Source organism: Andrographis paniculata, unplaced genomic scaffold (genome assembly GCF_009805555.1).
Source record: "Andrographis paniculata isolate CXL003 unplaced genomic scaffold, ASM980555v1 Contig9END, whole genome shotgun sequence".
NCBI lineage: Eukaryota > Viridiplantae > Streptophyta > Magnoliopsida > Lamiales > Acanthaceae > Andrographis > Andrographis paniculata.
In genome coordinates this window covers 3,694,176-3,718,610 of record NW_026137639.1, presented here as the reverse complement: position 1 = coordinate 3,718,610, position 24,435 = coordinate 3,694,176, and the positions used below count along the sequence as shown (strand labels likewise).

At 33.4% G+C, this 24,435-nt stretch overlaps 1 long non-coding RNA gene across 1 annotated transcript; it reads left to right on the top strand.

Moving 5' to 3' along the window:
- The first annotated feature begins 271 nt into the window (after positions 1 to 271).
- LOC127244362 (uncharacterized) lies at positions 272 to 1,185 on the top strand. Its single transcript, XR_007837174.1, has 3 exons — positions 272 to 519; positions 611 to 648; positions 725 to 1,185. It is a non-coding gene; the product is annotated as an uncharacterized LOC127244362 (long non-coding RNA).
- The last annotated feature ends 23,250 nt before the right edge of the window (positions 1,186 to 24,435 follow it).

Genomic DNA, 24,435 nt, shown 5'->3' with positions numbered 1-24,435 from the left:
TATTATTTTCTAATGGGTTTTCTTTTCTTTTCTTTTTTTTTAATCTCACCTGTCACTTTTAAAGTCTATTTTGGTTAATTTTTTTTTTTGTAAACAATCCTGAATGGCTATGCAGGCTCACCAAAATTAGAGGACATCTATTTGTATTTTAAATTTTATTTATACATAATAAAAATTTTAATAAAAAATAATTTCCGTTGGAAGCACATTCAAATTTTATTTTTTCATTTAAATCACTTGAAAAAAAGCTAAGGCACCCTTTATCCTATAATTACGTGTATAGCTACGGTAACAAAAACATGATTATCTACATGAATTTAAGTCATAATTATTCACATGATTTTCGACTTATTTGGAAACAAAATAAAACCACTGTTATCCACAAAAATCACACACTCATTCAGAAATTCTTCATAAACACACAAGTTGCATAATTTCTTCGAACAGACAGCTGGATATCGAATAACCACTGCACTCAGTCTCCCTTCCCTTTCTCTTACCAACTTCGAACAATATTTGGTAAGCTTCAGACAACATACCTGCGGTTTAAATTTCTCCAAATTCTCAAAACCTAAAAGACCTTTACAATGGCCAAATCATTCCTCTGCAGCTTCCTCGTTCTCCTCTTTTGCCCCCTCACTCTTTCAGGTTCGTACATTATAAAAATATATATATATATTAAAGTTTATGTTCTATTCATTTTAGGGTTTTCTATTCTGTGCAGATTGTGATCCAGGGCGAATTCGAATTTACCAATGGCCGTCGGGCTTCGGCAGCCTCCACGTGCCGAAATACACTGTCCAAATAGTTAATGAAGAGTGGGAGTTCGAGGGCGTGTCCGATGTTCGGATAGGTTGTCCTGGTTTTGCATCCACAACTCTCATCGATCCTAGGGTTTTTCGACGGCTGGATTTCGCCACCTGTCTCCTCTGGGACGGGCGCGCCGTCATGTCCGGTCAGGTTATTACATTCGAATACACGAACATACTTCCGTACACTTTGGCCGCGGCCGCAATGGTCTGTCACTGACACGTCACAAAGATATTTGTCAGAACCTCGCGTCTACCCGTATCCATTGTGATTGGTATTTGTGGGACTCAATTAGGGTTGGGAAACTTACCTAAAATTTTGTTCCTAATTAGTTTGTCACACTATTGAATTTTCTACTTTGTTTGGGAGGTTATATATTTGGAGAGTGTATATATATATATATATATATATGAATAAAATTGAATGTTAATAGCCTTGAATTTATGGAAATTTTGTGGATTATTGTTTTGTGTATTTTTAAAATGTAATGTACTTGAATTTATTTTTGAATCTAGATATGGCCACTGAAAAATAATGGCGGGAAGAAGCTTAAATTAATGGATTTTGCTTCTGGATTCGACCATTAATGAGTGCCATTAATTCAGAATGAAAGTTTCTTTTCTTACTATTCTTTTTTAAATTAGGCATCGCAAAATATAAATAATAAATGGGTAGTAAATAATTATATTCCCTAATAATCATATAGAAAACAATTTATTATTATTATTATTATCATTATCATTATAATTATAATTATTTTTATTTTTATTTTTTTAAGGTGAGGTATTTAGTGCTCGACGAAGGTGTTTAAAAAAAAAAAAAACAATTTTGAATTAAAATTTCTTTAATTGATAATATGATATTGAATACAACAAAGGGTCTTTTTTTAATCTTTAATTGGTATCGCACTGTTATATGTAATTTCCTCTAAATAATCAAATAAAATATTTATTTTTATTTAATATATAAATAAAATATTTAATTCTTTTATTCAAAAGAACGCATCAAACACTATTTAATTCAATTTTTTTTATAATTTCTAATTCTTAAATTTAATCCAATGTTAAAAAAAGAAAAAAAACCATATTCAAATTTATATCAAAATGAAGGTTTTGTAAAATAAAATAAAACACAATCCAAATGTATATATAATCTTCATATAAAAATTTGAGATTGAACCAAAAGGAGTAGAAAAATCTCATGTGAAGAAGAGTTAAAAAGAGTATCGGCCATGGAAAGTATTCTAGTGAATGGAAGAGCAAATCTCACCTAGAAAAACACCGACTCTACTATATCTCTCAACTACTTACACTCTTGTTCGAAAATAAAGATAATATTACAATGCGCGATAATAAAAGAAATAACAATAAATATTACTTTCTCCGTCTTTAACTAAATATCTATTTATTTTTTGTATGTTAATCTTTCCATATTAATTATTATATAAAAACATATTATAAATAAAAAAAAATAACAAGAATACTTTTATTAGTGTCTTATAATACTAATATAATAATAATTTACAAAATATTATACAAATAATACGTCATAGAGGTATATTCAGCAATGACATTTTGTCTTTAAAGGTAAAACGGACTTCATCTTTGGTTTAAATGAAACCACGATAAGTCGGAGCTTCAGATAATAAAATCAAAGCTAGGAAATAAGTTGTGAGGAGATTGAGATCAGACCGTTTGATGGCCCTAGACAAAAATAAAAAAATGACCCTTATTTGATTTTTTATATATTTAAAATTTTTAATTATTTATTTCTTTATTTAATTTTTTTTTAAATTTATTTGATATTGTTATCAATAAAAATATATATAATTTTCTTTTATAAAAATATCATATTAAAATAAATTTAATAAAAACTCATTTTCAAATACAACCAAATAAATATAATATATATTTTTGGATATTATAGATATATTTATAAACTTTTACATATAAATATACATATATATATATATATTTAAATGGGCTTCTAAAAGGTCCAAAATTTTAAAGCCCTAGACGTGGGCCAAGTGACTCATGTTCAATGCTAGCACTTATTGGGATGTTATGAAAGGAAGGTAAAAATTTTACGAGAGACAACTAAAATATTGCATAAAGAAGAACAATACACAATAGCAAAACAAACGAAACATTTTGAAAGAAAAAAAAAAAAAAAAAAAGAAAGAGAAAGAGTTTCTTATTTATTGTGCATTTAATAACCAACCAACTTAGAAATGTGACACTCCGGCTCGCAAATCACACAAAATCAGATGTGTCGAAATAAAAAATTGGCTTCACAGGTCAATACAAAAAAGAATGTATACATTATTAATATGAGTATTATATTCAATACACTTAATTTCTATTCAATCTCGAATGATCTAACATCGGTTTATCTATACATATGAATAGACTTAGTACCAACCCAAGTCCAGAGGTATTACAGAAAAAGAGAAAAGATCAAGAGGTATTACAGAAAAAGAGAAAAGAATGTCCCTATTTATAGGAGAGCTTCATCGTGAGGGGTTATAAGGGCATAATACTATGTTAAAAACCATCAAGTCCAACATATAACATATAATATAATGACCATTATAATGGATATAAATACTATAATTTAAATTCAAAAAATATGTTGCAAACGTTGAATGCATATTCAAACTTTCATATACTTGAGCTTAGTTGGGTTGGTGGGTATATATAATTTTATAATGATAAAATCACATTTCACTTAGCTTGGGCGATGGAAATGAACATGCATAATTTCATGAGGCCAAGTCTGAACTTCAATTTTTCAAGGCACTGACAACCGACCACAATCCGATTGGAGCCCGCCCATACTCAAAATCAAGTTAAATATATTTTGGTTCAAGATAAAAACCAGTATAATCAAACTAAAGCGACGTGCGCGCGTATGGCTCTTTTGCCAAATATGTTATGTCTTCTATACAAGTTCAATTTCTTATATTAGACCATCTCAAACCTATAACTTATTAATATTCAAATATTCCATATTATTTATTTTCTAAAATTACTTTTTATATCTACAATTAATATTATTTTTTTTAAAAAAAAATTAGAAATAAAAAGTTAATAAAAAAAATTAATATACAAAAATTATTGTTGGGATTCTTGATCTTCCTGAACGTTGGGAGATGTGCACAGATTATCAACCAAATAATTAATGCGGATAAAAACGATAGTTAAGAATATGAAACAGAATATATATTAAGAATTGAAAGAAAAGTAGATCAATCGGTAAAGTAGGCTCAGATCGCAGCCACTCCTTCGCCAACTCCAAGTCGTCCTACGAGGTAACCCACAAAGGTGCCGACTGCGGTGGTTCCTAACACGACGTAACCCAAGAAACCTATAGCATTCCTCGCACACGCAGTATCAAGACGAAAAGTAACGAGAGAAGTCGATAGGCTAAGGCAGTAGGTTCATCGCTCACATAACAGAACAGAATAGCGAACTCGTCACACCCCTCTCCCAAAATCCCAAATCCATATATATAGAGGAGAGGCGGATAGAACCCAAAAGAGTAGGGAACAACCTTACCTTATCAACACCCATGGCGGACTCGATCAATTTCGAAGAAATAGGGATAGCATCGTAAATGACGGAACGGATGGGAGAAAGATTCAAAAGATCGAATAGAATGGGGGAGAGATCAGTTCTGATTTAGGGAGATAAAAACAAAACGGGTCGGTTCTGATTCGGGTCAGACCGGGTCGGGTCGGATCTAGGTTTGGGTGTGGGTCGACGCTGAAACACACCAACAATCTCTACCTTGTTTCTAGTCGACCCTCGTGGTTACATTGGAGGGCAATCGAGAATGGGAATATGCTATCATCATCGCCATTATTCCCGCAATCTTAACACGGAGTCAATTCTGTAGAGCATATTTTAACCACATAGAAATAATACATGCTATCAATGAAGAGCAGACACGGTTCTAATCCAATGTATCAAAATTTAACACATTTAAACATGACTGAAGCTTGGAAACAGGCAGACATTTGGTTCCCATATCAGTAGGGTTAAATTGAGAAGGTACTTTTTCAAGCTTAACTGACCATGTGTTAGGTTCTATCATGAAAAACAGGATTCTTGCATAATTGGATTTCAGACTGACTATCAGAATAGACAGTCACATTGTCACGCAGTATTTCAATTTCAGAAAGCAAACCTTTTAGCCACAGCGCTTCCTTTAGAGCATCAGTTATTGCAATATATTCTGATTCAGTAGTAGATAGAGCAACAATATGTTGGAGTTGTGATTTCCAACTTATGCATGAGCCATACAAAGTAAACACATAGGATGTTGTAGATTCTCTATTGTCTCTATCGTTCGCATAATTAGAGTCCATATAACCTTTCAATTTGACTCATTCAACACATTTTCCAAATTTTAGCCCTAGGTTACTAGAACCACACAAATATCTAAATAACCACTTGACTGCATTCCAATGTTCAGTTTCAGGATTAGACATGAAACGACTCAAACAACTCACAGAATATGCAATATCAGGTCTAGTGCAAATCATCAAGTACATCACAGAGCCTATAGCATTCGAATATGGCACATCTTTCATGTAATTCATATCAGATTCAGACTTAGGACATTGATCTTTGCTTAGCACAAAATGAGAAGCTAGAGGCACATTAGTTGACTTTGCGTTGGACATACAGAACCGTTTCAAGAATTTTTCAATATATGCGGATTGATTTAACAAAAGTGTAAAAGCAACCCTATCTCTAATAATGTTCATACCAAGAATATTATTTGCATCACCCAAATATTTCATGTCAAACTTATTGCTCAAACAGTCATTAACATGCTTGATAATATTCACACAAGGACTAATCAATAACATGTCATCCACATAAATAAGTAAGAAAACAGGAACATCATTTGATCTCATAAAATACAAGAAATGGTCAAAATTACTTCTTGTGAATTTTAAAGATCTTATGCACTCATCGAATTTAATGTTCCACGATTTAGGTGATTGTTTCAAACCATACAAAGATTTCTTCAGTAGACACACATGATCAGGCTTACCTTTATCTACAAAGCCATCTGGTTGTTTCATGTAAATTTTCTCACTTAGATCACCATGTAGGAAAGCAGTTTTAACATCCATTTGTTTTAGTTCCCAATAAAAGTGAGCAACTAAGGCAAGCATTATCCTAACAGTAGTATATTTAACCACAGGTGAGAAAATTTTAGTGTAATCAATCCCTTCTTTTTGAGTGAATCCTTTTGCTACCAACCTAGCTTTAAATCTAACATTATCATTTTCATTTTTGACTTTGAAAATCCATTTGCAGTCAACAATAGAACAATTAGTTGGCATAGGAACAAGAATCCACGTATTGTTAACATGCAAGGAATTCATTTCATCATGTATTGCATTTAACCATTTTTCAGCATGTTTAGATTTAAAAGCTTATTCATAGGACTTAGGTTCATTTCCATCCAATGTCTCGAACACACTAAAAGCATAAGAAGTCAAGTCGTATTCATCAAATCTAGACGGTTGTTTAGTGGTTCCCTTAGTCCTATCTCTCATAAGTTGGTAGTTTTCTATGTTCTCATATTCTGATTCAGAATTTTCATCATTTAGTAGGTCATTTTCAAGCAACTTATCATGATAATCAGATTTGTCATGCAACTTTTCAGAAATTTCCAATTTATTTGGCTTTACCTCATTAGAAGTCAAATCTATTTCAGTATTTGGGACATTCAGACAGGGCATCTCATTTTCATTAAATGTGACGTCTCTACTAATTAATACTTTGAAACCTGGTTCATCTTTTAACCATAGCCTATATCATTTTACTCCTAAAGGATAACCTAAGAAAACACATTTCACAACTCTAGGTTCAAGTTTATCACCTTTATATAAAGCATATGTTGTACACCCAAATACTTTCAAATTGGAAAGATTAAGTTTCTTACCCGATCATACAGATTCAGGACACTTACCCTCAAGTGGCACAGAGAGAGACCTATTAATCAAATATGCAGCCGTAGTCACAGTTTCCCCCCAAAAACTCTTTGGAAGGCCCGAAGAGTTTAACATGCTCCTCACCCTTTCAATAAGAGTTCGATTCATTAGTTCCGCCACCCCATTTTGCTGGGGTGTATAGGGAACTGTCTTATGTCTAGTTATACCTGATTTAGCACATAATGAATCAAGCAAATTGTTGCAAAACTCAAGACCATTATTTGTTCTAAAAAATTTAATGTGCTTACCTGTTTGATTTTCTATTAACTTTTTCCATGCTTGAAAAATGTCAAAAACATCTGATTTTTGTTCAAATAGAATAATCCAAACTTTTCGTGAAAATTCATCAATTACCGACAGAAAATAACGACTCTTACCTTGAGTAGGAACAGGAGTAGGACCCCGCACATCAGCATGCAAATATTCAAGGACATCCTTACATTTAGGCACTTTAGGATCATGGGACAAATCAAATTTTACCTTATGTTGCTTACCATAAACGCACGAGTCACAAAAAGGCACAACAGTAATCTTATCATTTTCAAGAAAACCATTTTTCTTTAATATTTCAAGACCTTTATCACTAAGGTGACCTAATCGTCTATGCCACGATTCAGTTTTATCATTAACAACAGAATTCACATTTGGCATGCAATTTGGTTCAGCATAAGCAACGTACAAATTATTTTGTCTAACAACCTTAAATGCAACAAATGAACCTTTTAAGACTTTCATAACGCCATTTCCCCATTTTCCTATTAATCCACTTTCATCTAGTGCAGCACATGAAATCAAGTTATTGCACAAATCAAGAACATGCCTAACATTCCTTAAGGTTAACACATAGCCAGAGTCAAACTTTAGACAAATATCACCTATACCAACAACTTTACAAAGTTTTTCATCTGCCATTGAAACACTAGTATGCGAAATAGACCTATAGTTTGAAAACAGGTTTTTCAAAGGAGACATGTGAAAGGTACATGCAGAATCAAGCAACCACTCGTGAGCACATATAGTATTAACAGCAACACAACTTCCTTTAATCATGAAAACATCTCCTACACATTCATTTCCTATAGTTATATTAGCATGCTCATTTTGTTGGTTTCTAAAGTTCTTAGGATGTGGACATTGCTTAGCATAATGGTTGGGTTCCCCACAGTTGTAACACTTTCTGTTCTTAGGCATAGACTTAGACCTAGATCTCTCATTGCTCTTTCCCCTATTCTTTTGGTTTTCCGTGTTTTTTCTAACTTGTGACCTACCCCTAGCAAACATCACTTCATCACTGGCATGTTTATTACTTTTATTTGTATGCAAGTCAAGTTCTTTGCTTTTTAATCCATTCACGACAGTTTCAAGATTTATACTATCTCTGCCATATTTGATAGCAGACTTAACATCAGAATAAGAGTCAGGAATTGCATATAAAAGAACAATAGGGGTATATTCATCAATATTCTTATCGCCTGTTTGTTTTATATCTTGAACTAACTTTGTAAAAACATCTAAATTTTCATCAATGTTTCGATTCAAATCAAGTTTAAAACGGAAAAACTTTTCAAGTAAAAACAGTTTGTTTGGCAAAGATTTTTCCATGTAAAGCTCTTCTAATCTTTCCCACAATTCTTTCGTAGAATCAAGTTTTCTTACCTTTCTGATCACAGAATCAAATAAGTTCAAGATAATCAGAGAATAAGCACATTCATCTATTTCAGCCTTTCTCTTTTCCGTCAATAACGCATTATAATCACCATCAATTGCTTTGGAAACTTTTTGAGTTACTAAAAGTCCTTTCATTTTTTGTTGCCAAATCGAAAAATCATTTTTTCCATCGAATGGTGCAATATTGAAAGAAGACACAAACGACATATTAACGAATAATTCACACAATTAATCATATATAAACAATCACGCATACCCAAATATTATCTAACACATAGAAGTTCAAGGGTTAGCCATCTGTTACCGATTTGGGCAAATTTTACCAATTTCTGTTTGCACCTAGGATTGCAAATTCAACCCGCGTTCAGCTTTTAACCTTGCTCTGATACCAATGTTGGGATTCTTGATCTTCCTAAACGTTGGGTGATCTGCACAGATTCTCAACCAAATAATTAGTGCGGATAAAAACGATAGTTAAGAATATGAAACAGAATATATATTAAGAATTGAAAGAAAAGTAAATCAATCGGTAAAGTAGGCTCAGATCGCAGCCACTCCTTCGCCAACTCTAAGTCGTTCTACGAGGTAACCCACAAAGGTGTCGATTGAGGTGGTTCCTAACACGACGTAACCCAAGAACCCTATAGCGTTCCTCGCACACGCAGTATCAGGATGAAAAGTAACGAGAGAAGTCGATAGGCTAATGCAGTAGGTTCGTCGCTCACATAACAGAACAGAATAGCGAACTCGTCACACCCCTCTCCCAAAATCCCAAACCCATATATATAGAGGAGAGGTGGATGAATAGAACCCAAAAGAGTAGGGAACAACCTTACCTTATCAACACCCATGGCGGACTCGATCAATTTCGAAGAAATAGGGATAGCATGGTGAATGACGGAACGGATGGGAGAAAGATTCAAAAGATCGAACATAATGGGGGAGAGATCGGTTCTGATTTAGGGAGATAAAAACAAACCGGGTCGGTTCTGGTTCGGGTCGGATCGGGTCGGGTCGGATATGGGTTTGGGTGTGGGTCGACGCTGAAACACACCAACAATTATTATTTTTTTTAAAAACGAACACAACGCCAACACCAAAACTGGTGTTGGATATGGCGTTCCATTAGAGGGGCCAAACTCCAATTATACGGCTGCAGCGTCATTTTTGCCGCCGCGTTGGAGATGGCCTTATAGCTTTCTCTACTTACCACTACTCTATTTGATTCATGACTTTAGTGTACATTTCTTAAGGTGTGGAGGCATGTCATCCGTAAACAACGACATAAACGACTTAGAGAGGCATAAAAAATTCCAAATGCTGGACATTTGAAAAAATTAAATTCAATATAACGACCTAGAGAGGCATAAAAAATTCCAAATGCTGGACATTTGAAAAAATTAAATTCAATATACACATACATACTTATTGGTATATACCATATACTTGCAAATTTATCTTCTACACCTATTGCATAAACATAAAAACTTACATTATCGAAGCGACATCACCAGTAACTCAATATATACCCCAATAAACACGTGGTGTACCTCCAAAACAAATGTACGAGCTCATTGTTAGGATATAAGTATCCTTGTCTACGAATGAGTTAGTTTTTGTAATGAAAAAACCATTGATGGTGCAGATAAGGCCACCTAACACTACCAGAAATTTGCATTTTGCCTCAAAAATTTGCTTAAGAGTTTGAATTACTTCCGAGACCATTTTTTTTAAGTTTCGGAATTTGCTTCGAAATGGTACCAAAGAGTAAAACTCGTTTCCCTTTCAGTTGTCTTAAAAATTTCTGAAGCTATTTAAAATAGCTTCGAAATTTTTGAGACTAAATTTGTAATTGTAGGTTTCATAGGCACGTGAACTTATATTCTTGATTGACTCGGAATTTCTGAAGCAATTTTCAATATTTACAAAAAAATTTATTAAAAATCGGGTTACAGGATAAATTTTCTAGCAACCCAGAATACCGAATTCTCTACCTACCTTCAGCAATGCAACGACTTCGGTTCCAGCAGTGGAAGCTCCGTCGGCGTGAAAAAAAGAAGTTGGAAAAGAAGGAAAACCTCATACATACTCTTGGAAAAATGCGATCTTCACCATTTCCAGAAGTACGCCGGAGATGGCCCTGTTGAGAACCTCTATGCTGAAAAGCTTTGCCATGTCGAAGAGGAAGTTGAAGAGCTCTGCCGCGCTGGAGAGGACCTAAAAAAAAAAAAACCATCATCTGTGACATAAAGTTCTGAAGTTCCACCATGCCGTAGAGGATGGCGCCCATCAGCGCCACCATCTTGATGCTGCTGTTAACAACCGACTTTCTATTGTCGAACAACTCGTGCATTATATTGCTCCCTTGGGATGTGAACTCCTTCGCTGCCCCCACCAAATCTTTCCGGCTGACCTAAAGAATGTTAGATCAAAACTTTGCCCAAGTTACCTTTCTTATTTCTAGAACACCTTTTTAAAATAAATTATAATGCAGAAAGGGAATAAAATTGTAATTTAATGCCTACTACTAATTGTAACGTAAATTAAGAAATTACAATATTTCAAAATTTAAATTTCATGATTATTTTGGTAACCGCCCTTTATTTCTCAAATAATATTCATCAACCAAAATTAACTCCTATCAATTCCATCCTTAATTTTTTAAATCAAAATTAATGTCTATCAATCTCCCCCGTAATTCTGAGTTGCACCTTTCATGTTTTCAACACCCATCAACTCCCTTATTTCAATGAACTTCACTGTTGGTAACAGTTTTGTCAAGATGTCTGCCTTTTGTTGATCACCACTCACATGATCAACAATGATAATATCATTCTCGACACATTCACGTATGAAGTGGAACTTTGTGTCGATATCTTTACTTCTACCATGGAAAACAGGGTTCTTCATTAGGGATATGCTGATTTGTTACCCACGAGCAACTTTACATTTGGACCTTCCCATCCAGTCAAGTATTTGAGCAAATTTCTCAACAATATCGCATGACATGCCGCCAAAGTTTCTGCCATAAACTCAAATTCACACGAAGATAGCGCCACTGTACGTTGTTTTTAAGAGGACCATGTAATTGGCTTTCCTAAGAAATAAAAGACAGTCTCTGTTGTCCCCTTTCTATCATCCAAATTCATGCAAAAAATGCTATTGTTATATCCAATTAGCTTTTCATCACCCCCCATTCGATAGAATAGGCCATAATTCATTATACCCTTATGTATCGAAAAAATTTCTTCACTGCTTGTAAGTGACTTGCTTTCGGGGACTGCATGTATCTTCCAACCACTCCAACTGAATATGCAAGGTCGGCTCTAGTATGAATCAAGTATCGCAAAGTTCCAATGAGCCGTCGGTAGTATGTCACATCGACACTTCGAAAGATTATAGTCACTCATTCTAGCTAAATGAAGTACCTTCTTTGCATAACCTCATTGGCTAAGTTTGATTCCCGACTTGTCTTGATGGACTTCTATTCCAAGATAGTAAGACAATTTTCCTAAATTGCACATTTAAAACACTTTGCACATCCTGTGTTTGAAAGATTCAATCAGCTCTTCACTTGTCCCAGTAACTATCAAGTCATCAACGTAGACCCCAACAATCACCATAGCTTCTCCTTTTTGAAATTTGTAGACTGCATGTTTTTGTGGACACCGAATGAATCCCAAATCCTTATGTGATTTATCGAGGCGAATATTCCATGCCCTTGGTGCTTGCCTCAAACCATAGAGTACCTTCTTTAATCGATAAACCTTGTGTTCATTACCTGCAACGATAAAACCCTCTGGTTGGGAGATAATGAACTTGCCATCCTATTTATGCAACTCGCCATTTAAAAATGCCGATTTTACGTCAAGATAATGAACTTGCCATCCTTCCTTAGCAGCTAATGCTAACAACAGTTGAATTGTTTCCAGTCGTTCCACGGGTGCAAAGACTTCTTTGAAATCCACCCCATCTCGCTGCACATATCCCTTTGCAACCAAGCGAGCTTTGTGTCTCGTTAAATTTCCTCCAACATCATTTTTTAATTTGAATACCCATTTTAAGCCCATGGGTTTCTGTCCCTCGGGCAGATCCGCAACCTCCAGGTATTGTTCATTTCTATCGACTCAAGCTCGCTTTTCATTGCAATTAACCAGTTTTGATCGGATGCAGCTTCTTCGAAATTCAATGGTTCTTCACTAGTGAGCAGCAGCTCCTCTGGTTCATTTTGCATCGGCTGCAACTCTGCATAGATATCTGCAAGATTTCGATACCCATGAACTGATGTATTATCGAAATGAGAAGATAAGTGTTGGATGTACCAATTGTAAGAGGAGTTGAACTTGATGATCCCACATCTTCACTTTGTGCCAATGGTGAAGTAATCAATCAAAGGGGATAGAGGGTCTTCCATATTAACATCGGCTGCTGAATTTTCATGAAAAAATTCCTCGATCATTTGCTTCTTCATTTGATGTTGCATTGACTTGTATATTGTACCATCAAGGCCTACTATGAACTGATTTTCTTGAGCTACATACCACTTCTATTTGGATTTCTCATCAAACATAACATTACGGGCCATCTGCAATTTTTTGCTTCGGGTTGAATAGCCAATAAGCTTTGTTGCCTGGTTCGACACCCAAATGTTAGATCAGAATTTTGCCCAAATTATCTTTCTTATTTTTGGAACACCCTTTTAAAATAGATTACAATGCAAAAAGGGAATAAAATTCTAAGTTAATGCCTACTACTAATTGCAACATAAATTAAGCGATTACAGTAATTCAAATTTAAATTTTATGATTATTTTGGTAACCATCCTTTATTTCTCCCATAATATTCATCAAACAAAATTAACTCCTATCAATTTCCTCATTAATTTCGTCAATCAGAATTAATGTCTATCAAAGAAGAAGAATAAAAAGAAAAAGAAGAAGAAGAAAGGAGGTCGAGGAAGAGGAGGAAGAGAAACAATAAGAAAACAAAGAAAGCGGATGAAGAAGGAGAAAGAAAAAGTTGAAGGAAACAAAGAGGAGGATGAAGAAAAACGAAGAATGTAAAGAAGAAAAATAGGGAGGAAGAAGATAGAGCGACGACGACGACAACTGTGTTTGGCTTGATTTATTTATTATTACTTTTTTAAGTTAAAGTATTATATATTAATAAAAACTAAACATTTGAATATATATTAATCAATAGTGTGGATTTAAAATAGGAAAGATGCGCGAATTTGAATTATTTGACGGGTTCGGAAACTTTTGATGCTTATTAATTAAATAAAATAGCATATATAATAAAATTTCGAAAATTTTTGAACCTTTATAACATAACAAAAATAATATATATAATATGGCTTCGGAAATTCCAAGATCATTTGAAATGCTTGGAAATTTCTGAATCTTTTTGGCATATTCGGTGATATTTGAAAGACTAAAATTTTTTTGAAGCTTTTTAACATAATAAAATAATATATAATATAAATTTGAAAATTTCGATCTTTCTCTATACAATAAAATAATATATAATATGATTTCTGAAATTTCGAGTCTTCTCTAAATAAAATAATATATATAATATGATTTCGGATATTTTTGAGACCATTCAATAAAATAAAGTATATATTTAATATGGGTTCAAAAAATCTGAGATCAAAAATCTACTTGATTTAATACTTATTATATATGTATTTTCACAATCTTGGAATTTATTTCGAGACAATTTTCGAGGCCGAATTAATTTTTCTAACAGTGTAATAACCGTTCCATATATGCACATATAAAAATATACGTACATTATAGAAATTGCTCCTTATAATATAAAAAGCTGATGTTGAACCGTCAATAAAAAATAATAAACCGTAAATATAAAAATTTAGAATTATAAGTTGGTGGGAGCTGGTCTCGCTATGTTTAGGAGATTGATGCATGATAATATCATTCTAGTGTGGATGCACTTACACAATTTAAATTCTAGATATGATCCTTGTTTCTTCAGTATCACACTTATTGGGTTGATACGTATTTACATAATTTATTCATTTATTAATTTGTAATCCGATTAAATTCTCTTACACATGCATAAAATAAATAAAAAATTATCATATAGTGTATTGATTGGGGAATTTCATAAATGTAAAAAATAGTACATGATATGCACCCAACATAGCGTGGCTTGTATATACGAGTGTTTCGTTGTTTATTAATCACTTTAATATATCGACATGCCTACAAATTATAGTTACACGCCCACTAAAAACATACATGTACTCTAACTTATCAAAAATATTTTTAGAAAGACACCAGAGCGTTATGACTTATTGTAGTATCTATATGATGACAAACAAAAACAAAAGTAGTCCATGGTAGAACACAATTATACTATGAAGAATATGAGATATCACTTGTGCAATCATAAATTATTAATATACTATTAGGTACACCGCAACACATATGAATAGATTTTGTGGTTTTTATACCCATATAATATGCACTAACACTTCTTCAATGAAATTTCATGTACTTGTAAAATAATTATATATATATATATATATATATACACACGAAATATAAATATAGTCAATTAAAATTGATTCCAGAAAATCACCAAAAAATATATAAACTTTCTTTTAGAATCAATCAAACCAAAAAATATGCACTAGCCACGAAACAGTCAGAAAGATCTAAGATACAACTTTGCAACTTCATCAGTTCTGGTATAAATAGCCATCACAATCATATTTTTTATAATTACTTCAACTGCAGTGATTCGAACATGTGAATACACATTTAGACACACCTCTTTTTTTCTTACTCTTATTTTCTTCCATTCAAAAAAGTCTAAAAGTTGTATAATTAGCAAGTCACTGATTAAATGCAAATTATTAGGAATGAAAAAAAATAAAAAATCAACACTAATAAAATAAATATGCTTAAAGGATAGTGATTTATTAGTCAGCTATTTATACTTGAACAAAATACTAGGTAATTCTTACAAGACTTAGTTAACTCAAATAATATATATGCAACAACGATGATTTATCGGATGTGAAATGCAAGCATAACTTGGGACATTCAAAAGATTATTAACAACAAAAATTCAAGGCAACATCGATTGAAAATCTTTTTTTTTAACAACAATTTATTTAGTAATTGAGACAAACCATCTCAATGATCTCTAGCAATTCAAAAAGATTTTTTACTCAAACTAATTTCATGTGCTTCACAAGCACACTAATTTTAAACCCTATCCCCCTATCCCCATGAGTTATCTTCATGTTTCCTAAAAGAGTTTACCTAATATGTGTAGATAGTAGATATGTAATATCTCTCATCTCCTTTCAATTTTAGGGTCAATGTGTCTTAGGTTCCCAATCATAGAAAAGCGGAATTAGCATTCGAATTAAAGGGGGGTTAATTATAAAAAATTTGCTATATACCGAAAAATCGGTATGATAAATGTGTATAGTGATACTAAATTTGCTATTTTATACTCAAATAATAAAATTAAAAATATTTTTTTAATCATAATATTAAGTTATTTGTATATGATAATATTCTGAATATTAAAAATATCAGTTTATATATCGTTATTGTACCAAAAAATTTTAATATAGTATTATATTATACCGAAATTTTGACATTTTCGATAATAAAAAATAAATAAAAAATTTTGGTACTAAAATGTATTGTATATCAAATTGAAGATGTGAATTGGGGCTGGGGGGCAGGAGCCCTTCTTGCCGCCACGTAGTTCTGCCATTGCATAGAAGCCACTTTTACTTATATTCTATTTTGAACTTTCATCGACGCTCAAATAAAGGTCTAGACAATATACCGGTACTATTTGATCTATCAAAAGAATAAGCTTTTATCTCCAAAAATACTAATGAATAAACTCCAAATTAAAAATTTGAGTATAGATGTTATCGATTCAAGTCCTCTTTCAAATCATATTTGGAGATGTATCTTTCTCTGGGAGGAACCAAGTCTTCGGATTCGAAAAAAAAAAATGATCAATGATGGGAGGGTGGGTTAGGTATGGGGGAAGATGGGGATTCAAGGTGAAAAAAGACTAAGAGAAAATAGCATGTTGGATCAAAAGGTATATCTAAAGTGGGGAGTTCAGATGAATAAATTTACAGTAGAGATTGGAATCTAACTCAATTATTAAAAATTGGGAATTTTGCTCTAATTATCCATAAAAGTAAATTAGTTTTATAACAAATAAAAAGTTTGAGAGTATATAACTACATATATTTATTTAAGAAAAAATAGCAAAAAAATTAAAAAAAAAAAAGATCATAACATAATTGTTTTTTTTTTTTAAAAAAAATATTTAAGCTAAAAATATTAAAAGTGTTGTAATATTATTATAGAATTAGCCAATAAAAATATTAATTACTTCTACCGCTAGTCACTATTATATATATATTGTATATAATAATATATAAGTAAATATATATATATAGATGTGTGTGCGTGAGTGTATATATAATATATATATGCAATATGTAGGATAGTATATATATATTATATTATATGATGTATGTATGTATATATATAAATATATGTATGTATGATACTGTTGAAATTGACAGAGGAGAACTGGAGAGAATGAGTGAAGGGATATTTGATTCATTTCATTATTGTCCATATTTTATACATAAAACCCCACGCTGAAGGAAATAAAAGCATACACCCTACCTACGTAGCGTTTATGTGTCTCGTACGTGGTTATTCTAACACTCCCCCTTGATGCTTTTATACAAAGAATGTGCCTCGTTAAAACCTTACTAGGAAAAAACCCTGTGGGACAAAAAATCCTAGTGAAGGAAAAAGAGTACAACATTCTTGTATCGATTCGCTCCCCCTGATCTGAGCATTATTTGAGATCTCTTAACCGACACATCCCAATTTTCTTCACCAGTTTTTCAAATGTTGCCGTCGGCAATATCTTGGTTAATATATCCACCAAATTATTATCTGATCGAATTTTTTGCACATTAATTTCACCATTTTGTTGCAAATCATGAGTAAAAAAGAATTTTGGTGAAATATGTTTCGTTCTATCTCCTTTAATGTAACCCCCTTTCAATTGCGCTATACAAGCTGTATTATCTTCATACAATGTAGTTGGGGGAATTTTATCGTCAGGAATTAACCCGCAATTTTTCAGAATATGTTGAGTCATTGACCTCAACCAAACACATTCTCGACTAGCTTCATGTATTGTCAATATTTCAGCATGATTTGAAGAAGTGACAGTTAAAGTTTGTTTCATCGATCTCCAGGAGATTACAGTTTCGCCACAAGTAAATATGTAGCCAGTTTGTGACTTGGCTTTATGAGGATCAGATAAATATCCTGCATCGGCAAATCCAATTAATTCATGTCGAGAATCTTTCGAGTAAAATAACCCGAGATTAATTGTTCCTTGGAGATAGCGAAAAATGTGTTTAATCTCATTCCAATGTCGTCGAGTAGGCGATGGCTGAATCTTGCCAATAAGTTCACAACAAATGATATATCATGTCAGGTGCTGTTAGCAAGATACATCAATGCGCTTATAGCACTCATATATGACACTTCTGGGCCAAGTGTTTCTTCATTTTTCTCTTTTGGTCTAAATGGATCCTTTATTGGATCGAGTGCTCTGACGATCATTGGGGTACTTAGCGGATGTGATTTATCCATTATGAATTATTTCAGTACCTTTTTTGTATAATTTGATTGATGGATGAAGGTTCCACTTTCCAAATGCTCAATTTGCAAACCAAGGCAAAAATTGGTTTTTCCAAAATCTTTGATCTCAAACTCATTTTTCAAGATATTCAACAGCTTTCTGGATTTTATCAGGAGTTCCAATTAAATTGAGATCATTAACGTATACAGCGATGATTACGAATCCTGACCCATTTTTCTTTATGAAAACACATGGACAAAAATAGGGTCATTTATGTAACCTTCTTTTGTTAAGCTTTCGCTGAGACGATTGTACCACATTCGGCCCGATTGCTTGAGCCCATATAAAGACTTTTGTAATTTGATGGAATATGATTCTTTTGGCTTTGATTTGAATGATTCAAGTATGTTAATCCCTTCTGGGATTTTCATATAGACGTCATTGTCTAAGGAACCATAAAGATAAGCAGTAACCACATCCATCAATCGCATATCAAGATTATTGTGTACTGCTAGGCTCACCAGATACCTGAATGTTATTCCATCCATGACCGGCAAATATGTTTCTTCAAAGTCAATACCCGGTCTCTGGGAAAAACCTTGAGCTACAAGTCTTGCTTTGTATCTTGTAATATTATTATTTTCATTTCTTTTTTTCACAAACACCCATCTGTAACCAACAGGTTTCACATTTTCCGGTGTTTGGACTATAGAGCCGAATATTTGCCGTTTTTTCAATGAGTCCAATTCAGATTTAATTGCGTCTTTCCATTTTACCCAATCATCTCTTTGCCGACATTCATCAACTGATTTTGGTTCATAATCCTCGTCATCTTTCATTATATCGAGTGCTACAGAATATGCAAATGCATTATCAATATTTGTTTTCTTTCTGTTCCAATATTTTCCAGTGGTGGTATAGTTAACGGAAGCTTCAATAACTTCATCATCACTTTCATCAGCATTTTTAGTATCAACCTTTTCAGGGGTTGTACTGACCTTTTCAGGTATCTGATCATTGTTGATCTTTTCACCAGTATTTACAATTTTCTTCTTTCGTGGATTCTTGTCCTTGGAACCCAACGGTTTGCCACGTTTTTCGCGGGCAGTATGCTCTTTAGCACTCGGCACTTTCCCTTCTGGGATATTTATTTTGGCTGATGCGTTTGCTGCTGCAATATATGATTTCGTAACCCTGGCAGCATCATTAAAAGCATCAGACAATTGATTTGCAATTTTCTGCAAATGCACAATTCTTTGAACTTCAAGTTCACTATGTTTCGTACGAGGATCTAATTCAAGTAATATTTTCCACGAAATTTCTTCTTTCAGTTGATTACTGTCTCCCCCTAATGTCGGGAAATATGATTCGTCAAAATGACAGTCTGCAAACCTCGTAGTGAATAAATCACCCGTTGTTGGTTCAAGATATTTTGCGATCGAGGATGATTTATACCCGACATATATACCTAACCTTCTTTGAGATCCTATTTTTGTGCGTTGAGGTGACGCAATTGGAACATAAACAGCACACCCAAATATTCGCATGTGAGATATATTTGGTATTTTTCCAGAAACCAATTGAGTGGGGGAATAACAGTGATAACTGGTCGGCCTTATTTTCACGAGGGCTGCTGCATGCAATATAGCATGTCCCCAACATGATACATGAAGTTTAGACCTCATCACTAATGGTCTAGCAATTAATTGCAATATTTTGATAAGAGATTCAGCCAGGCCATTTTGCGTATATACATGGGGAACATGATGTTCCACAGTAATCCCAATTGACATGCAGTAATCATCAAATGTATGTGATGAATACTCTCCAACATTATCTAGACGTATTTTCTTTATCGGGTGATCTGGAAATTGTGCTCGCAATTTAATTATTTGTGCAAGTAGTCTAGAAAAAGCTAGATTGCGAGTAGATAACAGATATACGTGTGACCATCGCGTTGACGCGTCAATTAGTACCATAAAGTACTTGAAGGGTCCACATGGTGGATCTATTGGTCCACAAATATCACCCTGAATTCTTTCCAGAAAAGCTGGGGATTCAAATCCAACCTATGTTGGAGATGGCCTGATTATTAACTTCCCTTGGGAACAGGCAGCACAAGTAAATTCATTCGGACTCAAAATATTTTTCTTTTTCAATGAGTGACCATTTGAATTTTCAACAATTCGCCTCAGCATTACATTGCCAGGATGCCCAAGTAGATCGTGCCAAGTTTTAAATTCTCTAATAGTCATTTGGTCTACTGGGTGATATGTTTCAATGGCACTGATTTTTTAGTAATATAAGCCGGAAGAAAATGATGACAATATTTCTTTCACAATTCTTTTGTCATTCACAACCTGAGTTATCAGAAGATATTCATTTTCTGCCTCATTCAATGTTTCAATGTGATACCCATTTTTTCAAATATCACTGAAGCTCAGTAAATTCCTTCGAGCTTTGCTCGAGAACAAGGCATTTTCAATTTCCATTTTTGTCCCTTTTGGGAGATATACAATAGCTTTTCCTGAGTCTTCAATCATTTTCGATGCACCACTGATAGTAACAATTGTGGTCTTTCCCATCTTAAGATGGGAGAAATAACTTTTGTTTTTCAGAATACTGTGAGTCGTAGCACTGTCGATAAGACAGATGTTGTCATCGGCTTCAAAATATTTGGCATTCATATCTTTGCAAGAAGGTAAAAATAATAAAAGACATGTATTAGTAACATAATCAAAATAAACTTATATTATAGGGGGTAATACAAAAAGGGGGGCAGAAAACATCAAAATAACAAAAGAGATACAACATCATTTTATCATTTAACATCATCAGCTATGTCAAGCAGATCATCGGCATCCAGGTGCGTGATATTTTCATTCATCACATCGTCAAATGTGTCATCGTGGGCAGCGTGATTTGTTTCGGAGGCAATTCTTCCCTGTCTTTCTTTTGAGGCCCGATACGGTTTAGCCAAGTGACTGGCTGTGCGACAAACATGGGCCCAATGGCCTTTGATTCCACACCGGGTGCATTCCTCGTCATTATTTCTGTTTCTCCCGGTGTTGATCCTCTGTTGAAGTCTGTACGGCCTTCTGTCATTATAACGCTGATTTGGCACATATCGGGGCCTGTTTTGATAATTATTATGACTGTATGCGTTTGCCCGGCCCCGTCTGCGATTCTGATTTCGATCGCGATCAATTCGCTGATTTCTGACTTGCCTACGACCACGCACCGGATTTGCCGGTTGTATTGCATTTGCCTCTGGAAATGGATTTACACCTGTCGGCCGAGATTCGTGATTTTTCAACAGCAATTCATTATTTTGTTCGGCCAGCAAAAGACAGGTGATTAGCTCAGAATATTTCTGGAAGCCTCTTTCGCGATACTGCTGCTGCAAAACCATGCTAGAGGCATGAAAAGTGGAGAAAGTTTTCTCCATCATATCAGATTCAGATATATTTTCGCCACAGTGGCGCAGCTGTGATGTTATTTTAAACATTGCAGAATTATATTCTTGGACTGTTTTAAAGTCCTGAAGCTGTAGGCTTTGCCATTCGCTTCTTGCCCTTGGCAACAATGTCAACCTCAAATGATCATATCTTTCTTTCAATCTCTCCCACAATTCGAGTAGGGATTCCAGCGTGACATATTGCATTTTCAGTGCCTCATCGATGTAATGGCACAAAAAGATCATGGCTTTTGCACGATCTTGGCTCGGGGAGTTTTTATCCCGGGCAATGGTATTTTCTAAGCCCATTGATGCCAGATGCATTTTAACATCGCGAGCCCATGCCATATAATTTTGGCCAGAAACGAGGAGAGGGAGAAATTCCTGTTTGGCAAGGTTAGTCATAATAAACAGATAAAATATGAAATATTACCTTGCATAAATTAAAATATATAATCGTGCTGATAACGTGTTGTAATATTATTATAGGATTAGCCAATAGAAATATTAATTACTTCTACCGTTAGTCACTATTTTATATATATATTGTATATAATAATATATAAATAAATATATATATATAGATGTGTGTGCGTGAGTGTATATATAATATATATATGCAATATGTAGGATAGTATATATATATATATATATGATATTATATGATGTATGCATGTATATATATAAATATATATATGTATGATCCGTTGAAATTGACAGAGAGAATTGGAGAGAATGAGTGGAGGGATATTTGATTCATTTCATTATTGCCCATATTTATACACGACGAAACTCCACACTGAAGGAAATAAAAGCATACACCCTACATACGTAGCGTTTATGTGTCTCGTATGTGATTATTCTAATAAAAAGCATAATATCAATTTATTTGAAATACAATTAAAAAAGTCCATTTTTCTAAAATTAATGATAATAGCATAATCGGTTCTGGACCCGGACGAGAGGTGCGGATGCACAGGCCAATGTAAATAGAAGCTTATTATATTTATATTATATATAATATATATAAATTATTTGATATTTATGCAATATTAGAAACATACTTCTTCCGTCTTATATCTATATATTTATTTGTTTTTTGCATAAAGTTTTATAAATATTAGTATTATATTGGAATAAAATAGAAATAAAGGTAAAAAGACCAAATTAATCTTATTAGTGTTGTATGATATATAGGTAATGATATTTATGTAATACATTGTAAATTGGAAGGGTATTTGTTGTTATGGAACAGATCAAAATAAAAAAATTGATAAATTGTTAAGGGACAAATGAAGTATAATTTAGTGGTTTGAGGGTGTAGTTATAGTTGTGAAATTTTGGGTTCAAACTTCTATGTTTAATTTTGATTTCTTTTTAAATATGTTTCTTGCGCATTAAAAAGAAAATATTAGAGGAACTTAATTTATATACAATTATCTTTGCATCTAAAAGTGCTACAGGAATTATTTTATTTAATTATTTATAATTTATTATGGATAAAAAAATATTTTCTCCGTCCATAACAAAGTATTTATTTACTATTTACGTTATTTTATTTAACATTAAAAATATTCTTATATTTGTATAATTGTTTTTACAAATATCATTATTATTAGTAGTATAAAACACTAATAGAAATATTTTTGTCATTTTCCCTTCATTTGTAATATGTTTTGATATACTCCCTCCGTCCCATATAATTTGTCCCTATTTTTTACTTTCGTCTGTCCCACATAATTTGTCATTTCTTTTTTTTTTTTTGGAAATATAATAATACACTTTAATCACATTTTAAATTTTATAATTTTTTTAATCTTAATTAAACTATTTATTTATCTTAATCTTAATATATAATTATGTTTCATGTTAGAATTTTTGGGGAAAAATAATGAGATTGTCTTATTAATCATCAAAATAAGAGGTCTATATATAGACAATACAAAACCGACTCGATAGAGTCAAATCTAAGTAATCTAATATATGGATAAGATTAAATTTAAATATAGATCTACTAAATCTAAAATCGAAAATCTAAAATATTTCAACATTTCCCATCAAACTCAAGTGGTATAACATAAACCAACTTGAGTTCGATAAGAAAGTTAAATATAGACGCAAAAAAACGCAAATAAAAATAACAGTTGACTCTTTACCGGAGCCGAAAACGAGATAGCCGAAAATGAGATGACTCCACTGGAGCCGAAAAAGAGATGATTCCACCGGAGCCGAGAACGAGATGACTTCACCAGAGCCGAAAACCACATGACTCCATCGGAGCAAAAAACGACATGACTCCACCGGAGCCGAAAACGAGATGGCCAAAAACGAGATGACTCCACCGGAGCAAAAAATGATATGATTCAACTGAAACCAAAAATGACATGACTCGACAGGAGCTGAAAATGAGATGACTCGATCGGAACCGAAAACCACATGACTCCACTGGAGCAGAAAACGACATAACTCTCCACCGGAGCCGAAAACGACATGACTCCACCGGAGCCGAAAACAACATGGCTCCACTGGAGCAAAAAACGACACGACTCCACCAGAGCCGAAAACGACATGACTCCACTGGAGCGGAAAATGATATAGATCTGAAACACCAAACAGATTGCACGCAGACAATAGACAAGCACAGACAGAAGGCAGATCACAGACAAGTTTCAGATCGCATGCAGGCAATAGACAAGCACGAACAGAAGACAGATCGCAGACAGGTTTCAGATCGTACGCAGACAACAAATAAGCAGTGGACAGATGGAAGATCGTAGACAGACAGGTTTTTGATTGTACGCCA